We start from the raw sequence: 19,961 nt of genomic DNA, 5'->3' as shown, positions 1-19,961 counted from the left end.
TCAAAAAACATCAATCACAACCAAAGTTATGGATAGTCATAGCGTAATTGTAATGTGAGCTAGTTATGACGTAGTTATGACGCACTTATGAGGCAGGTTATAAAACACAGCGACGCGCGTTGCTAACCTGTGTTGTACTGTGGTTGCTCGCGCACGTGTAATCTCTTGATGTTGCTACGCAACGACGTAGTTAACCTTTAAATTATCAGTGTTTTTTTTGTCATACGTTGTATGACCCGCCGCGCACGAAGACTATAGTGAAACGACCGTGGGGGTCACCACGTGATACAATGTTTTTTCGAGTTTAAAATATTATATACTTATAGATATACCAAAGTTCTAAATAACAGATAGTGTAAACACAACGCTGCTATCCATTCTTTCTCTAAAGAAACAGAATTATAAAACTTGCATTCTGTGCCAATTTGCTCTGTCAAAGCAATATTCTTAAGATGATTAATAAATTACGACAACTTAAGTCGCCCTTTATCGACGAGAAAAAACGCTTGGGCCTCCGGCGTCCAATTTATGTCCGCTCAAACAAAATCCGATAAGGTAGCTCCGTTTTACGCCCATGCTATGAGTATGACTTTTCATAACTTTGGTTAATGTGATCTATATTTTTGATGTGGTGAAAAGTATCGCTTAGAAAAAACTTGAAACTTTGTTGTCATTGTCAATTGTCAAATAACATCCACACTTTCTACAGTGCGGAGCTAAATGAAGAGAAATTAAAACATAACTGATTTTAAATATCTTCGAGTAAAGCTGTCGACTGGCGCATTTCTAATCTTATAAATGTGAAAACTTTTTATAATACATTTCAGTCGAAGATAAGAACAGTCTGATAAGAATAGACAATCCAGAGCAAGAACCAGGTAAGATGATTACTATAAATAGTAAACTTGGTACAAAAGAGGAAATATCTTCTCTCGCTACCAAACTTCGCTCAGTTCCTGATGATAAGAACGACACAGTATGCCCAGATGTGGTAAAGAAGCTGAAACAAACTGAGTTTTACAGTGTGGTTGTTGATTTGTATAAGAGTAATGAGGAGTTGCAATTTAGGAGGGATGCAACTTTCATTTTGAGAAGGGTCGGATACTTCGGTGATAAGGAAGATTTAAAGGAGCTAGTTCATAGAGGTATAGTGAGGCTCATCCTTACAGACTGTGTTCACTCAACAGATGCAGATCTCATAACAAACGTAGTGACAGTCTTAAGAGATGTATGTTCCAAACATAACAGGGTTCTTTTGTCAGACATTGCTGAGGAGGGTCTTTATGATAAAGTGATATACCTGCTGGAGACCTGGAAAAGTAACGATGATATAGCTGAGAGAATACTTTCCTTGATCTACACGATATGTTCTTATGAGATGTCACTAGGTGAAGATATTGTTTCATTAAACCAGCCTAGATTGGTTGATATACTGAGAAATAAACATCAACTTCTTAGAGAAATAATAAGTTCGGACACAAGTTGTAAAGTAACTGCTGCGATACTGTTAAATAAATACCTGGGTAGTATTGAGGAAAGTGAGCTATTACAACTGTCATTACCACCGACAAATGAAATGTTCACTGAGGGCGGTATTGTAAAGCTAGCTAGTAACATAAAAGCGATACCTGATGAAGAAGAAGAATTTGGAAAACAAGTAATCAGAGAGGTTGTTTCAGCTAGCTTTATCAGCAAGTTTGTTAAACAGTACGACAGTAATACCGAGGAGGTGTATCGTAGAAACCTGACATATGTGATGGCAACAGTAGCTTATCTAGGAGATACAGCTGTAATAAGCTCACTGGTTAAAGGTGGTGTAATGAAACATTTAATAACAACATGGGAACATTGCACTGACAGTGAGGTTATGTTCAATATATCAGTTACTCTACAGAACATTGCACACGATAAAGGTGATCTCTCACATGTTGACCACCTTGTTGAGGAGGGAGCTCTAACCATTATATCTAAACTACTACAGAAGTGGAGTGAAGATGACACTGTGATGGTTAAGTTACTTGGAACTTTACAGAACATTACCTGTAATAGGAAGGATATCAGTGTGTCAATAGCTAACAGTACAGAGTACGGAAATATACCACTACTCCTACAAGAGTTATTAGAAACAGCTTCCAGTGACAGTGTTATTGTGCAGACTATTAAGGTGATCAGGATTTTAGTACTGGGGATTGATGTACTTCACACAGTGTTTCTACACGCAAGCTTCTTTACCACAGCTTTCCGACACCTGCAATCAACTACACTAAACAGTGATAGTAAGCAGTGCCTGCTGTGTGGTATAATATGTACATTAGCAAACACGAATACTGATAAAATGAAAGATCTTCTGATTCCTTACTCTCAACCACTGAAAGAATTAGCCAAGACGGGGAGTGATAGTGTGTTAAGAGTAAATGCTGCGATACTGTTAAATAAATACCTGGGCAGTATTGAGGAAAGTGAGCTATTACAACTGTTAATACCACCTACAAATGAAATGTTCACTGAGGGCGGTATTGTAAAGCTAGCTAGTAACATAAAAGCGATACCTGGTAGAGAAGAAGAATTTGAAAAACAAGTAATCAGAGAGGTTGTTTCAGCTGAATTTATCAACAAGTTTATTGAACAGTACGACAGTAATACTGAGGAGGTGTATCGTAGAAACCTGACATATGTGCTAAGTAGAGTAGCTGATCTAGGAGATACAGCTGTAAGAAGCTCACTGGTTAAAAGTGGTGTAATGAAACATTTGATAACAACATGGGAACTTTGCACTGACAGTGAGGTTATGTGCAATATATCAGAGACTCTATGTTACGTTGCATACGATAACGGTGATCTCTCACATGTTGACCACCTTGTTGGGGAGGGAGTACTAACCCTTATATCTAAACTACTACAGAAGTGGAGTGAAGATGACACTGTGATGGTTACGTTACTTGTAACTTTACAGAACAGTATCTGTAATAGGGTGGATATCTGTGAGTTAATAGCTAACAGTACAGAGTACGGAGATATACCCGAACTAGTGACAAATATTTTCCAAACAAGCAGTAATGTGAAGGTACTGGAGAGCACTATTCGTTGTATTGATAACATGTTACAAGGGAGCATGGCTTTACATGAGCACTTCTCCACCAAACAACTCATAGACACGTGTATCTCCCGGATCAGATCTGATGTGTTATCTTCTGAGTACAAAATCATGATATTACGGTTTATTGTCACCAAACTCACATGCAACCACCCTGCTAAAGTTGCTGCATTGTTAGTTCCACACACACATTCTTTGAAGGAAATCGCCGAGTTAGACACTGACAGTGAGTTATCTAGACTTGCTGCAGAGTTGATAAATACGTACTTAAGTTGTGGAGAAAAGCGACATAACTGTGTTTTGGTCAACACACTGTTTATATTAAATATCTTGAAATTTTTTGCTCTATATATTGTAGACATTGTTTTAGACATTAAAGTAGGGTTGAACGCTGTTAATGATGCTACTTTAAGCACACGGTATGAGGGTTATTGTTTACTTTTATTTAGTATTTTACCTTTGATTTATTTAAATTATCAATCTGTTTTACGGTATTACATTCAATGCTGGAGCATAATAACTGTTGATCCTGTGATATCTTTACAGGGATCAAACAGAGGACGAATAATGAAGTTATTTTGTCCTTGGAGGTTTGACAGCGTAAAACACACCATCTTGAACATTTTAACAGTATTACAGCTGCATCCCCTCATAACAGCTTTTGAGCTGGTGTTTCATCGGAGTAAATTGCTGAGTACAATCATAACTAATAAATTTCATTTTGGAAGAGTCTCCACTCAAGAGAAGATCCTAGAGAATGTGCCCTGCACTCTTATCAAGGGTATCATTTTGTATAAATTTATCGACAACAACAAAAGTAATGTTGATTTTAGTTTGGGATCGGATGAAATTGTTACCCTATTGTCAACTGTATATGGTATACTAACACTCTGCTATAAAGTAGCAAGTTTTGAAGAGTTGTGCAGGAGTGCAGACATTTCTCCTGGAGCCCTCACGACATGTCAGAAACTAGTGTCGTTCATAGGAGTATTGCTCTCACTTAATTCACGACTCATCATGTGCCTTGTTCTATTCAGCGTGATGCGTGATAATGAAACTATGTGGATTTTTAACATCAGTGTATTGCTTCACATATTGTTATCTTCTGCTACTCACTTACTATCTCATCACGAGTGGCAGTCTCCTTATGACTTTTCGATGGTAAAAAGAAAATTTGTGATAAAGGATTTTATTCTGAAAGAAGGCAGTAACAGAAACAGTAAACTTGTTGTGATTGGACGCTGCGCACTAGTGTTCTGTCTATCATGGAGTGAATCCTTTATAGTGAGCCTCCGACATCCTATAGATCTGGTGTCAGGAAGTGTTCCAAGCACTTATCATCTGAGATCAAGTCGACAATTCTTCTTGATTTATGTGTTTCACCTGTTAGAAGTGATAACTGTCACGGTTTTAGCAAACACTCTCAACTCTAAACGATGGATAATGGATTTGGTGTATGTATCGTTGGCACTATTTCTCATATCTGGTGCAATGTATATGCTGTACTTTACAGTTCTTAATCCAGACAAGACATCTAAATTATTGTCGGTTTCAATCAACCCCAGGTTGAAGCAGTTTGGATATAAATCCCAGGTCCTGAAAACACATCAATTTTGTCATGTAACTGAAAAAGCAACAAAGATAAACAGCACAAAAGTCTACTCATCCAATCAGTATAGTTACAGACTCCAAGTTCTAGATCCCTGTTATGACTGCATGTTGGGTAGGGAACACACAGATAAAGATAAACCTGTTAGTCAGAGCAATTGCTGCTCACGATCAAGTTTTCTGAAGAATTTTAGAAACTGTTTTACTCGACCATTTAATAGCAGTTACAGGAGACTCTCGCCCTCAATTAGTGATGCTGAGAATCTTGCTGAGAATCTTCAGTTGCGTCGTAAGGACGTGGATTTGCTCATTACTAAAGTGAGAAAGTACGACAATATTCATCTTCATCTGTTAGAATCATTTCCTGGTATTGAGAACATTGAAAAAGTGGACCCCAAGCTGCTTATCTCGAGGTGTAGAGCGATTGGTTCAAATGTGTTCCGCAGTATTGAAGATATCAGGGACGATGAGTTGAGTCCTAATCTCGTACCAGCGTGCAACAAACTGAAAGTTAGAATAGAAAACAAGTACACTGATGCGACTGAATGTGACATTCTCAATGATGAGCTGGTTGAACAGATCAGTAACCTCTGCGAAGAATACTTTTCATTAAAAGAGCAGCAATGGGAAAATAAGGTTCTTGCCTGGTGTGAAACAGCTCCCACTGAGATTCTTACTAAATACCACTATGGAAAATGGGGTTCAGCTCAATGTATAAAGGATATTGAGAAGTGGATAACAGAAAAAGAAAGACTTGCAGTGTACTTGAACCCTTACAATAATAACGCATCAAACCTTCCTGACACTACTATTGTGCTGTACGATGAGAAACACTCTAATTTCCACATCAACGGGGTTAAGACACCCCCAAAACACGGCTGGGTAACTAGAAAAGTTGCGGAACTGAGGAACTGTTACCATAGAAACAGGAGGAATTCAACATCAGGACAAACAAAGTATCAGCCTGTCGGACAAGATATTGTTACCATAGAAACAGGACAAGATATTGTTAATTCAGCAGTTTAGTTTGTCAGTTCATACAATGTTTGAAGTTTATTGGTAATGTGGTAATGTGGTAATGTGGTAATGTGGTAAAATGTGGTCCACCTCCTCCTCCTGTCAGGATTATAATTTGTGGACGGCTTCTTTAGATTTACATAACTTCTCCATTCTAACTAGATATTTACAAATAAGTATTTAGAAACTTACATAATGCCATATTTTCTGTCTTATATTCAATAAACCACACCTTGAAGTTCTATTGTGTAATCTATAATTAGTAATGATATTACTTTATCGGTAATAATTAGGTAATAATGATATAATTCTATTAGAAATGATATTACTTTATCTCAGTAGTTAATGATACCGATATAATTTTATTAGAAATGATGTTACTTTATTGATAATGAAATTACTTTATTAGCACTTATATTACTTTATTAGTAATAAGGTAACATCATTACTACATTATTGGTGTGCAGCAGTTTTAATTTATAATATGAACAGTGAATATCTCGAATGTACCCAGAACCCAAAACTATTTCCGCGTGCAAATGAACATTATTATGTTAGTTACATTATTATGTTATTACTATTTTAATAACATTATTATGTTGATAACATTATTATGTTGATTAAATTATTATGTTGATTGCATTATTATGTTGATTGCATTATTATGTTAATCACATTACTATGTTAATAACATTATTATGTTAATAACATTATTATGTTAATAACATTATTATGTTAATTACATTATTATGTTAATCACCCCTCTTGATAATGTATTTGGCTAGATGTTAAGACACGTGACTGAGATTGGTAATGCCGGAAGCTGATTGGTTAATCAATGTCACGTGTTAGACTCAATCTGTTTACCGCGTCTATATCTCTCCCAAGAGTGTTACCATGGTAACGCTACCATGTAAGGTAATATTATGGTGGTATCCAGATCTCAGAGTCGAGTCTGCTTTTATTTGGATCTATCGGCAACCTATTTCCCTTTTGTCGATATGATCTATCTATAATATTATAAACATACCAATTATTTTGGTTAATTTGACCTGGGTACATCGCGTGCACCTTCTGAAATTCTTCCATCTATCCATCGATAGAAATCAAACTTATCTCTATAAATTTACCTTACGTTTGTTATGTCGCTTTTCTCCACGATTCTAATGTATTTACCAATTGTATGTTCGTGATATGAGTGAACAGTGAACGTTACTGCTTTATTGTTGGTGTATTATGTGTATATTCAGTTGAATACTACTACTTTTCTAACTGTATCTGAGCATATGTTACAGACTCGTTATTTAAACGTTTTACTTGTGTTTGATTACTTTGTCTTTAATTAGACAATTAATTAATAAGATAACTAATTACCTTTTAAAACTTCGGTTTTAATCAGTGTTCAATTGTAAAGATCTTTCTAATTTCTAATTTCAAATATACATAATACTGCAGAATAGTCAATAGTTTTATTATCTTATTCTAACAGTGAAATCATCTAACAATATGTGACATGTCTAGAAGATCAGATGTCTAGAAGATCAGATGTCTAGAAGATCAGATGATATCAGATACCAGACGGATACCAGATGTTCAACTAAAACAGCGTTTCTGCACGTGCAACGAAATATCTGGTGAAGTGGTAAGTTAAAAACGTGCAGAATGTTGTGAGATTAATTATTTAAATCTACTTTTTAATAACCATCTGATTGTGTCTTATATTAAACATGTATTAATAAATTTCAATTCAAATATAGATCTCCTTAGTGACTGGGTAATGTATACACTACTTGTTGCAATGTTAGCATTACTTCTGGGTAATGTATACACTACTTGTTGCAGTGTTAGCACTACTTCTGGGTAATGTATACACTACTTGTTGCAGTGTTAGCATTACTTCTGGGTAATGTATACACTACTTGTTGCAGTGTTAGCACTACTTCTGGGTAATGTATACACTACTTGTTGCAGTGTTAGCATTACTTCTGGGTAATGTATACACTACTTGTTGCAGTGTTAGCATTACTTCTGGGTAATGTATACACTACTTGTTGCAGTGTTAGCATTACTTCTGGGTAATGTATACACTACTTGTTGCAGTGTTAGCACTACTTCTGGGTAATGTATACACTACTTGTTGCAGTGTTAGCACTACTTCTGGGTAATGTAAACACTACTTGTTGCAGTGTTAGCACTACTTCTGGGTAATGTATACACTACTTGTTGCAGTGTTAGCATTACTTCTGGGTAATGTATACACTACTTGTTGCAGTGTTAGCACTACTTCTGGGTAATGTATACGCTACTTGTTGCAGTGTTAGCATTACTTCTGGGTAATGTATACACTACTTGTTGTAGTGTTAGCATTACTTCTGGGTAATGTATACACTACTTGTTGCAGTGTTAGCATTACTTCTGGGTAATGTATACACTACTTGTTGCAGTGTTAGCATTACTTCTGGGTAATGTATACACTACTTGTTGCAGTGTTAGCACTACTTCTGGGTAATGTATACACTACTTGTTGCAGTGTTAGCATTACTTCTGGGTAATGTATACACTACTTGTTGCAGTGTTAGCATTACTTCTGGGTAATGTATACACTACTTGTTGCAGTGTTAGCATTACTTCTGGGTAATGTATACACTACTTGTTGCAGTGTTAGCATTACTTCTGGGTAATGTATACACTACTTGTTGCAGTGTTAGCACTACTTCTGGGTAATGTATACACTACTTGTTGCAGTGTTAGCAATACTTCTGGGTAAGGTATACACTACTTGTTGCAGTGTTAGCAATACTTCTGGGTAATGTATACACTACTTGTTGCAGTGTTAGCATTACTTCTGGGTAATGTATACACTACTTGTTGCGGTGTTAGTATTACTTCTGGGTAATGTATACACTACTTGTTGCAGTGTTAGCATTACTTCTGGGTAATGTATACACTACTTGTTGCTGTGTTAGCATTACTACTGGGTAATGTATACACTACTTGTTGCAGTGTTAGCATTACTTCTGGGTAATGTATACACTACTAGTTGCAGTGTTAGCATTACTTCTGGGTAATGTATACACTACTTGTTGCAGTGTTAGCATTACTTCTGGGTAATGTATACACTACTTGTTGCAGTGTTAGCATTACTTCTGGGTAATGTATTCACTACTTGTTGCAGTGTTAGCATTACTTCTGGGTAATGTTTACACTACTTGTTGCAGTGTTAGCATTACTTCTGGGTAATGTATACACTACTTGTTGCTGTGTTAGCATTACTTCTGGGTAATGTATACACTACTTGTTGCAGTGTTAGCACTACTTCTGGGTAATGTATACACTACTTGTTGCAGTGTTAGCACTACTTCTGGGTAATGTAAACACTACTTGTTGCAGTGTTAGCATTACTTCTGGGTAATGTATACACTACTTGTTGCAGTGTTAGCACTACTTCTGGGTAATGTAAACACTACTTGTTGCAGTGTTAGCATTACTTCTGGGTAATGTATACACTACTTGTTACAGTGTTAGCATTACTTCTGGGTAATGTATACACTACTTGTTGCTGTGTTAGCATTACTTCTGGGTAATGTATACACTACTTGTTGCTGTGTTAGCATTACTTCTGGGTAATGTATACACTACTTGTTGCAGTGTTAGCACTACTTCTGGGTAATGTATACACTACTTGTTGCAGTGTTAGCATTACTTCTGGGTAATGTATACACTACTTGTTGCAGTGTTAGCATTACTTCTGGGTAATGTATACACTACTTGTTGCAGTGTTAGCATTACTTCTGGGTAATGTATACACTACTTGTTGCTGTGTTAGCATTACTTCTGGGTAATGTATACACTACTTGTTGCTGTGTTAGCATTACTTCTGGGTAATGTATACACTACTTGTTGCAGTGTTAGCACTACTTCTGGGTAATGTAAACACTACTTGTTGCAGTGTTAGCACTACTTCTGGGTAATGTATACACTACTTGTTGCTGTGTTAGCATTACTTCTGGGTAATGTTTACACTACTTGTTGCAGTGTTAGCATTACTTCTGGGTAATGTATACACTACTTGTTGCAGTGTTAGCATTACTTCTGGGTAATGTATACACTACTTGTTGCAGTGTTAGTATTACTTCTGGGTAATGTACACACTACTTGTTGCAGTGTTAGCATTACTTCTGGGTAATGTATACACTACTTGTTGCAGTGTTAGCACTACTTCTGGGTAATGTATACACTACTTGTTGCAGTGTTAGCATTACTTCTGGGTAATGTATACACTACTTGTTGCAGTGTTAGCACTACTTCTGGGTAATGTATACACTACTTGTTGCAGTGTTAGCATTACTTCTGGGTAATGTATACACTACTTGTTGCAGTGTTAGCATTACTTCTGGGTAATGTATACACTACTTGTTGCAGTGTTAGCATTACTTCTGGGTAATGTATACACTACTTGTTGCAGTGTTAGCATTACTTCTGGGTAATGTATACACTACTTGTTGCAGCGTTAGCATTACTTCTGGGTAATGTATACACTACTTGTTGCAGTGTTAGCATTACTTCTGGGTAATGTATACACTACTTGTTGCAGTGTTAGCACTACTTCTGGGTAATGTATACACTACTTGTTGCAGTGTTATCATTACTTCTGGGTAATGTATACACTACTTGTTGCAGTGTTAGCATTACTTCTGGGTAATGTATACACTACTTGTTGCAGTGTTAGCATTACCTCTGGTATGTTTCAGTCCATGGATTAGGACTAAATTAGACGCTGGAGACTAACTTATTATTATTCTAGAATCTAGTATGTTTAGTTCACGCAATGTTCAATAACATCCGATTTGCTAATGTTCTAAATTATATTAGGTGTAGATTTATCTGTTCTACTAACACTACTAACTAGTACATACTATTTCAGAGTCTAGGGAATACTGGAAGGGGTGTTTACGTAGTCCACTTTACAGACAAAATGGTAATTATTCATCAATTTTAAATGCAATTGTTTAAGTAAAATAATATTTATCTGTATACCTATAAAATACGGTTTACAATACTTTATAATTAGATTTAATTTTTCAGAGTAAAAATCATGATTTACGTAACTTCCCGCCAAGTCATAACGACAATATTAAAAGCTTAGTTTTTAAATTTCTTATATTAAATATTATGAAACTATATTGTATATGTAACTATATATTTATAATATTACTAATACATACTATATTAAATATTATGAAACTATATAATTATAGTAGATATATATTTATAATATTACTAATACATACTTACATACTATATTAAATATTATGAAACTATATAATTATAGTAGATATATATTTATAAAGATAAAACATAACACTGTAACCGCTCCTAGTCCTACTAAATCGCTCGCCCAAATTTTAAGAAAATTCTTCTGAAAAGGCCCTTTCGGCATGAAAGTGATTTGGATCGGTGTATTTTTGGACGCTGATTCCGAATCACCCCCCATGACGTAGGGTTAAAATGCTTCCCTGGAGAGTTATGGGCAAAAAACCGTTTTGGTCACGTGACAGGCTAGTAAAATACGAATTCGATTGTTTAGGGCCCGGGTTAGGGTTAGGGTTGTGGTAAGGGTTATGGTTAGCTTCGGGGTTATGGTTAGGGTTGGGATTAGGGTTTATGTAAAACCGTTTTGTACGCGGCTGGGGGGGTACCAATGGCATAGAATGGAGACAAATGGCATAAAATTCATCAAAGTTTGGTATTGGGTGTGGAAATATATTAATGCCATAGCTTGACCTATTGGCATCTATTTCTATTGTTGCGCAATATTTGTTGCACGTGTTGAATTTAGTTTTATAATAACTTTGCAACGGCGCAAATCGGAGTTCTAGAATTGCGCGGGAGATTACGCGGGAGATCTATTAGTTTAATTATTGGGTCAGTTCGTTTTATGACGTGTCGACTACGTTTCGGTATACTTTATCCCTACCGTTTTATTACATTTTCTTTATTTACCTATTACTATACATATTTAATCTTAAATTATCATTTTAGTGGAACTATGTAAAAGGGGATCGTTGCTAGCGTCGAGATTGTCTTAACCCTGCCTTAGTCAGTTGAAAGTCTGATAGCATATGTTCCGTTTGATTTGACCAAACTAATGCCTTTCATTGCTTTATAAGCATCGGAGTTGGAACTTGTGCTTAAGAGATTTCTCTGGCCGAGGGATAACTCTGGAGACTGGTATTTGTTTGTTAATTTGGATGGTTCATTGTTGTCTGGCTTCTCTTCCTGTCTTTTGGTTTGGTTCTGATGGTTTTGATGTCTATGGTTACTACTGCTGCTGCTGCTTCTTCTAAGTCACAGGATGTGTCCTTCCTTCGCTGCTCTCGTCGCTGTAAAACCTGTGCTGATATGGTGTTTTGTACGGACTTTAGGTCATCTGTATCTGGGACTAAATTTGACTGTATATTTGAGTTTGATGTTGGAGAAGAAAAAGTTATTAATTGTAAAAGTACTAATGTTATTTATCTTTTGAGCTGTAAATGTTGTAATTCTCAATATGTAGGAGAGACTGTGCAAGAACCAGGGGTGTAGGAATGATTTTCTTCATGGGGGGGCCAAATTCTAAATTTTTTTGGCGCTTCGCGCCAAAGCCTGAATTTCGAGGGTAAGGAAAAAAAACCCGAAAAATATATTTTTGGCTCATAATGATCAGGGTAGCATGAAACATGAACAAAAGTAGTTTCCAAGAACACTTTTTAAAATTTTGACTTAGAAAATTTTCGGTCCGAGTCATTCTCGATACGTACCTCTGAAAGCAGAGCTCCCGCTTCCGAGCTCGTATTGCGAAGGGGAGGCCTGCCTTCCAAGATCGCATTACAAAGGGGAAACTTCGAGTCCAAAATCGTATATCGAACTTCGAAAACCGAAAAAATTATTTCTGGCTCATAATGATCAGGGTAGCATGAAACATGAACAAAAGTAGTTTTCAAGAAAACTTTTTTTAATTTTGACTTAGAAAAGTTTCGGTCCGAGTCATTCACGATACGTACCTCTGAAAGCAGAGCTCCTGCTTCCGAGCTCGTATTACGAAGGGGAGGTCTGCCTTCCGAGATCGAATCACAAAGGGGAACCCTCGAGTCCAAAATCGTATATCGAAGGGTAGGTGCGGACTTCGAAAACCGAAAAAAATATTTTCGGCTCAGAATGATCAGGGTAGCATGAAACATGAACAAATTTAGTAGTTTCCAGAAAAACTTTGAAAAATTTTGACTCAGAAAATTTTCGGTCCGAGTCATTCTCGATACGTACCTCTGAAAGCAGAGCTCCCGCTTCCGAGCTCGTATTGCGAAGGGGAGGCCTGCCTTCCAAGATCGCATTACAAAGGGGAAACTTCGAGTCCAAAAATCGTATATCGAACTTCGAAAACCGAAAAAAATATTTTTGGCTCATAATGATCAGGGTAGCATGAAACATGAACAAAAGTAGTTTTCAAGAAAACTTTGAAAAATTTTGACTCAGAAAATTTTCGGTCCGAGTCATTCTCGATACGTACCTCTGAAAGCAGAGCTCCCGCTTCCGAGCTCGTATTGCGAAGGGGAGGCCTGCCTTCCGAGATCGCATTACAAAGGGGAACCCTCGAGTCCAAAATCGTATATCGAACTTCGAAAACCGAAAAAAATATTTTTGGCTCATAATGATCAGGGTAGCATGAAACATGAACAAAAGTACTTTTCAAGAAAACTTGGAAAATTTTTGACTTAAAAAATTTTTGACTTAAAAATTTACGGGGGAAAAAAATTTTTTCCCAAAAATTTTTAGAAGCCTAAATTAAAAAGTTGGCCCTTTTTGGCCCCTTGCCCAGATTTCATGGGGGGGGGGCGATGGCCCCCCCTGCCCCCCCTCTTCCTACACCCCTGGCAAGAACTTAAGGATCGTATGTCGCAACACCGTGGGACTACGAATCCTACTGGAAATTCGGGAAATTTTAGATTGAGACAGCATTTTTTAGAATCTATTAATTGTAATTCGTTTAGTGTTCAAATTATTCAGAAACTTGCAGGTACGGGGAGAACTGGTGTTAAGCGTCCTAATTCTACTAAATTTGTTATTGATGAAAATATTTCTAAAATTAGGAAAGGACATGAAGATCGTTGGATCAGAGTACTTAAAACACAATTTCCTTATGGGGTTAATGATAGGATTGATAGTTTAGCTAATAAAGATAGTTATAATTGTGAATATGCTAAATTTATTTCATGTAAAGATAGTTCTAGAAAGAGATCCTGGGCTGATAGACAGCAAAGCGATTTATCTCAGTTTGATATTGACAATATTTTGGGTGAATTACTACGTTTAGTTGGTGAACCATTTCACAGTGATATTAATATTTTATTACGTAAATTATTGTTTCCTTTAAATAAGTCTACACTAGTTAAACTTAAAGAGAGCTATTTAAATAAAGTTTTTCAAATTGATAACCTAGACCCTAGTAGATCTCAGATACATTGTATTATAATGGACTTATTCACTTATAAAATTAGACCTTTTAACTCGAGAACTGATAAAAGTAAGAGCGTCCGTAAGCCTAAAGTTTTATGTTCTATTGATTTTGTGAACAAGGGTATTGAAATGTTAAATTTACCTAGAGTTTTTAGATCTCCTAGTTTGAAATCGTTTGTTAATTTTTGTAACATTAAGGAACCTACTGTTGTATATAAAGGTACTGATAATGTTTCTAAGAAGTTATTTAATTATAATAACGTTGTTAAGGGAGACACTGAACCTTTAGAATGCAAATGTCATATGTTTACTGATTTCGTAAATCAGGATTGTGGTCATGTTGTGACTGGGGATGTTAATTTTGTAAAGCACGACGCCTTGAGAAGTCTGCTAGAGAAAGGTCCTTCTTATAAAGAACCTAAAACGATTGATTTTGATAAGAATTGTAATTCCGTAATAGATAATGTTAAAGAAATCTTAAAACCTTGGAGTAGGAAAGAGAAAATCGATAGTGCATGTTTAAATGGTTGGTTTAATGAATTTAGTGATATTGTTAAGAAGAATACTGAAGCTCTTAAAATGAAATATCCTAAACAGCTTAAACGGAAATCTGTGTTTAGTAATGATAAAGCTTGTGAAGAATTAGCGTTTATTAGAAAGTATTTTGTTTTATGTCCGGTGGACAAAGCAACTAAGAACGTCGCTATAATTTGTAAACATTATTATTTAAGTGATATTATACAAGAGTGTCAATCTAATGAGGGTATTGATGATGTTAGTGGGGAACATGATGTTCGTGATATTAACAGAGATATTTTCAAGTTCATAGAAGACGTTGGGATAAAAGTAGATTCTAATATTGATAATTTGCCTCACATGTTTTCGAGTCCTAAATTTCATAAGCCAATTTTAAAGTTTAGGTATGTTATTTCTTATGCTAATTGTAGTATTAAGCCCTTGGCAGTAAAGATTTCTTTAGCCTTAAAGGCTGTTTATTCAGAGATCTGCCGATATACTAACATGTTGTTTAAAGTAACAGGAGTTAATAGGAATTAGGTCATTTTGAATAATAAGCCGATTTTAGAAGCTTTAGATAAAATTAATGATAATAGCTTAGCGAGAAACATCCAAACTTTTGATTTTTCTACTTTATACACGAATTTAGCCCATAAAGATATCAAGGATGCTCTCAAGTTTACTGTTAAATTAGCCTTTAGGAATAGTAGGAAGAAGTTTATAGCTGTTTACGATAAAGGGTCTGCTTGGGTAAATAGCTTTAGAGATGGGACTGTGGCTTTTGATGAAGTTAAGTTGATTAAATGTGTTGAGTTTCTACTGGATAATTGTTACTTTAAAGTAGGAGAGATCTTATATCGGCAACATATCGGTGTACCTATTGGAATCAACCCTGGTCCATATATTGCTAACTTAACACTTTGGTATTTTGAGAACAGTTTCCTAGATAGTACGTATAAAAATAGATACTATATTGTAAAGAAGTTAAATAATACATTTAGACTTATAGATGATATTACTACCCTTAACTCTGATGGTTACTTAGAGGAATATTTTAAGTTAATATATCCAGACTCACTTACTCTTAATAAGGAAAATGAAGTAGATAGTGCCGCCAATGTATTAGATCTTGATATTTCGATAAATAGAGAGGGGAAGTTTTCTTGTAGAGTTTATGATAAAAGGGATAAGTTTGGTTTTAAAGTGGTTAAGTTTCAACCTTTGATGAGTAATCAAGCTAGTAGTGTATTATATGGCACGTACTGTTCACAGGTTGTGAGATATTCTAGGATCTGTAATAACGTTGTTGCTTTTTCTGATAGGGTTTTGAAATTTACTGATGATTTAATTGAGTTGGGTTTTAGACGGGATCGTCTTAGTAAAATATACTTATCTGTGGTAAAGAGGCATGGGCTAAAGAATAAGTTTGGTATTGGGTGTGGAAATATATTAATGCCATAGCTTGACCTATTGGCATCTATTTCTATTGTTGCGCAATATTTGTTGCACGTGTTGAATTTAGTTTTATAATAACTTTGCAACGGCGCAAATCGGAGTTCTAGAATTGCGCGGGAGATTACGCGGGAGATCTATTAGTTTAATTATTGGGTCAGTTCGTTTTATGACGTGTCGACTACGTTTCGGTATACTTTATCCCTACCGTTTTATTACATTTTCTTTATTTACCTATTACTATACATATTTAATCTTAAATTATCATTTTAGTGGAACTATGTAAAAGGGGATCGTTGCTAGCGTCGAGATTGTCTTAACCCTGCCTTAGTCAGTTGAAAGTCTGATAGCATATGTTCCGTTTGATTTGACCAAACTAATGCCTTTCATTGCATTGCTTTATAGAAATTTCATGGCATAAATGGAAATTTTGTTTGGCCAATTCTCCATTTATGCCAATTTATGCCATGAATTTAGGTCTTCATATTTGACCTTTAGGATGACTTTAAATTCGCAAATATTATTAGTACTTGAATAAGAGACATGTTTCGTGCTTTATAACGCTTGGAATGATCGTTAAAGTCAAAGATTCATATGACAAATAAAGAAAATAGAAATGTATTATATCAAATATATACCAAACATTTCACTATTCAAGAAAAGCAAATTGTGAGAAGTTCAAAATGTACAGAATACAAACATTGACAACACAACGATTTTGAATGTCATCAAGGAACAATGCATCTGATGTATTTGTCTTCGACGAGTAGCCAAACATTAGGAGATCCATTGATTAGGCTATGTTCCTGGCAGTAGTACTTCATCGGGCATGACTTATAAGAAATAAATCTAACCACTCCTGTTGCAAAGTCCTGCTGAGATTTGAAGACTTTAAGAGTTTCTGTACTGCCAGCTTTCAAAACTGTTGAACATCCGCATTCAGGTTGATTGTATATGCGAACATCAGAAGACACTCCAAACGCGTCCCCCTTGAATCTTGAAAGACGAGATTTTGTTGATAAAGTGCTTCTTCCTCCATTGAGCGTGAGTGTCTCAAAAGACCGGAAGGATAGTGTTCCATATTTATCTGTTGATATCGTTTCTCCATCATCACAATCATCAACTCCAGGTTCTACCTCATAAGCTAAGTCGTCCTCATCCTCGAGGCATCCAGCTTCATCATCTAAAGCTTCCCAAGAAAGTTCTTGGCCATGGACGATTGGCTTCCCACTCTGTTCTTCAGGATCTGCGACTGCGGCGAACACAGGGAAATTGTTTCTTTTCCCTTCTCGAATGCAGTCCCTCGATGCCCTGTCCAGCGTTTTTGCCAACTTGCCTAGGCTTATCATACCACCAGTCCATTTCACTCGTTCTGCTTTCTGGCCTGTAGATTTAACCTTTTTGAGGTGAACTGTAGGATGCAAAACTGTACTTCCACGTGCATGTGCAATTGCAGATGTGTCTTCATGTAATGATAAAGCACTGTACACATTCTTTCTCTCCATTCCATGGGCCATAGTTATCGCATCCATATTTCTTGAGCGACCAGATGAAAAAGAAACCCGAATAAATGCAAACAGCTGCTCATTCTGATCACTTCCAAGGTAATAAGTGACGATTTCAGCATTAGGGAAGTATTCTCTTTCCAAGTAACGAAAAATGTTTTTTCTCAAACAGTTCCATTTTTATTATACTTTATAGTTTAGATTCTAATTTGGCATGATATCAGATCATGTGATATTACATGGCCCCATGGAGAGCATTGCCAGAGCAATTGGCCAGAGAGCTCCATAGAAGCAAGGGGCCTACTCTAGCCAACAGCTCTAATACATTTCCTTCCTCAACTTCATTTTCTTCATCTAACTGCTGCTGCTGCTCAGCAACTACTTGATAGCTGGCACAGTGACAATTGTCTGCGTAGTGTATCTGTTAGCCTCAATTTTGTCTCAAGGAGGGAAGGTAGCGTCAATCCAACCTCACATAAGTTTCGATAAAGTCTCAATAACCTTCGGGCTACAATTACAAGTTTTATAGTGGGTCTATAACATGTTTCCGTACATTAAAGTTAAAACTTAAAATGCGGTCGAATCATTTATTAGCCTCATTTTGGCCTCCTACAAGAAGACTCTGCGATTTCTGAAATGTTGAGCTTGAAGAGGATGAATAAATTTTTATTGTTGACACATTAGATAGTCACAATACCGAACATGCTCGAAAATATACACAAAAGTATACTTGTTAGCCTCATTTCACCCTCTCACAAGGTGGTTAGCCTCATTTTCACCTCGAAAATTTGAAGCTATAATCCGACGGAATTTCATGTGCAACATAGATATCAAGTAACTTGTGAGTTGTTAACCTGTTACCGTACATTAAAGTTAAAATGCGGTAGACTTTTTTATTAGCCTCATTTTGGCCTCCTACAAGTAGACTCGGCGATTTCTGAAATGTTGAGTTTGAAGTTAAGAGAATGAATCAATCTTTATTGTTGACGTATTAGATAGTCACAATACCGAACCAACTCGAAAATATACACAAAAGTATACTTGTTAGCCTCATTTCACCCTCTCAAAAGGTGGTTAGCCTCATTTTCACCTCGAATATTTGAAGCTTAAATAGCGATTAAATATAATCCCAAGGAATTTCATGTGCAACATGGATATCAAGTAACGTGTGAGCTGTTAACCTGTTTCCGTACATTAAAGTTAAAATGCGGTCGAATTATTTATTAGCCTCATTTTGGCCTCCTACAAGTAGACTCGGCGATTTCTGAAATGTTGAGTTTGAAGAGGATGAATCAATCTTTATTGTTGACATATTAGATAGTCACAATACCGAACCAACTCGAAAATATACACAAAAGTATACTTGTTAGCCTCATTTCACCCTCTCAAAAGGTGGTTAGCCTCATTTTCACCTCGAATATTTAAAGCTTAGATCTCGATCAAGTATAATCACTATGGATTATACTTGCAACTTGGATATCATGGACGTAACATGAGAAAGTTCTTTTTTGAAAGTGGTGAGGCTAATTTGTTAGCCTCAATTGTCCCTCGCAGTTAAATCACTCCTACTGAGTCTAGTGAGTGAGCTAGGAGGTCGCCGAACATCTCATTTTAAAGCCGTGTCGATTTTCTATACGCATACCAAAAATCAAATGCGTAACTAAAACAGAAATGAAATTACAGAAGTTTTAAATTTTTTGTCAAAAAACGAACTTTTAGGGGTGTTTCTAATGACCAGGGTCAGTACAACAAATAGAGATAAAGGTGGACAATACTAGTGGGGTGCAGACTATTCGTTATTAAATTCTCAGTTCAAAGTTTTAAAATTTAATATTTCGAATGGCATAGAATGGAGACAAATGGCATAAAATTCATCAAATGGCATAGAAATTTCATGGCATAAATGGAAATTTTGTTTGGCCAATTCTCCATTATGCCATTTATGCCATTGGTACCCCCCCACGCGGCTGCAAAACCATAAAAACCAAAGTCACGTGAAATTTTTGGCCGAGCGAATTAGTAAGAGCCCACTGTAACAGCACCAAAATCAGACAGCCACTATTTCAGTTTGGCAACTCTGTGGATAAGAAAAGTTTATCAGAAGAACTGTTAGGAAGGTGCCAGGATACAGAATCTCAGAAGCACAGTATTCACACCACGTGACACAAACTAACCAATCAGAGCACAGTATCCACACAATTTTTAGAATCTCAAACCAACTAACAATTAAGAAGTAGAACCTTGTCAGTATAACGGGAAACGTGAACAATATTTAA

The 19,961-nt window shown here is 36.1% G+C and overlaps 1 long non-coding RNA gene across 1 annotated transcript; it reads left to right on the top strand.

Moving 5' to 3' along the window:
* The first annotated feature begins 6,719 nt into the window (after positions 1 to 6,719).
* LOC134821060 (uncharacterized) lies at positions 6,720 to 19,888 on the top strand. The gene is made up of 4 exons (XR_010160964.1): positions 6,720 to 7,227; positions 7,260 to 7,361; positions 10,644 to 10,697; positions 19,753 to 19,888. It is a non-coding gene; the product is annotated as an uncharacterized LOC134821060 (long non-coding RNA).
* The last annotated feature ends 73 nt before the right edge of the window (positions 19,889 to 19,961 follow it).

This window comes from Bolinopsis microptera, chromosome 9 (assembly GCF_026151205.1).
Source record: "Bolinopsis microptera isolate Bmic1 chromosome 9, MBARI_Bmic_1.0, whole genome shotgun sequence".
NCBI lineage: Eukaryota > Metazoa > Ctenophora > Tentaculata > Lobata > Bolinopsidae > Bolinopsis > Bolinopsis microptera.
Note: the sequence above shows the minus strand (reverse complement) of the source record. Positions and strands in the feature narration are given on the sequence as shown.